The sequence below is a fragment of the Bos javanicus genome, chromosome 26 (genome assembly GCF_032452875.1).
Source record: "Bos javanicus breed banteng chromosome 26, ARS-OSU_banteng_1.0, whole genome shotgun sequence".
In the NCBI taxonomy this organism is placed as follows: Eukaryota; Metazoa; Chordata; class Mammalia; order Artiodactyla; family Bovidae; genus Bos; species Bos javanicus.
Genome location: NC_083893.1, coordinates 20,902,296 through 20,903,021, shown reverse-complemented (window position 1 = coordinate 20,903,021; position 726 = coordinate 20,902,296).

Here is a 726-nt window from a genome sequence, read left to right as displayed (position 1 = left end):
GCTTTTCTGTGAATGTTTGACTTTATTTCAAGTCTTAAACATCCCTTTCCTTGAGTTATGGACAGTCTACAATTAGAATAAGATAGAACTTCCAGATGTTCAAGCTGGTTTTAGAAAAGGCAGAGGAACCAGAGATCAAATTGCCAACATCCGCTGGATCATCTAAAAAGCAAGAGATTTCCAGAAAAACATCTATTTCTGTTTTATTGACTATATGGCATTACCGACTCAATGGACATGCGTTTGGGTAGACTCCGGCAGTTGGTGATGGACAGGGAGGCCTGGCGTGCTGCAATTCATGGGGTCGCAGAGAGTCGGACACGACTGAGCGACTGAACTGAACTGAACTGAAACAGATGAAATGGTAACCCCCATCACAAATCTCTCCCTGCCCCACCTCATCTATTTGCATCCATTGCTTTACATGGAGGCCCAAGAAGCCACCTTGGATAAAAGTCAAACCATGTGCATAGGCAGGATTCAGACATGCATAGCTGCATCTTCTTCAGAAAATGAGGGGCAGGACTGGGGTTTGGAGAGCAAGAGGGTAAACTGCAAGAAAAAACTGTTATTGCCAAGAGAATAGTGACGCAGAAGAGAATAGTTAGAACAACTGCCCAGTGGGGGCCCAGTGGAGTGCTGGGAGCAGCAGCTGCCACAGAAGGATGGTTCAAATGTCATGAGGCAGCCCAGGCTCCAGGACATTGGGAGGGAAAGAAGCTTTAA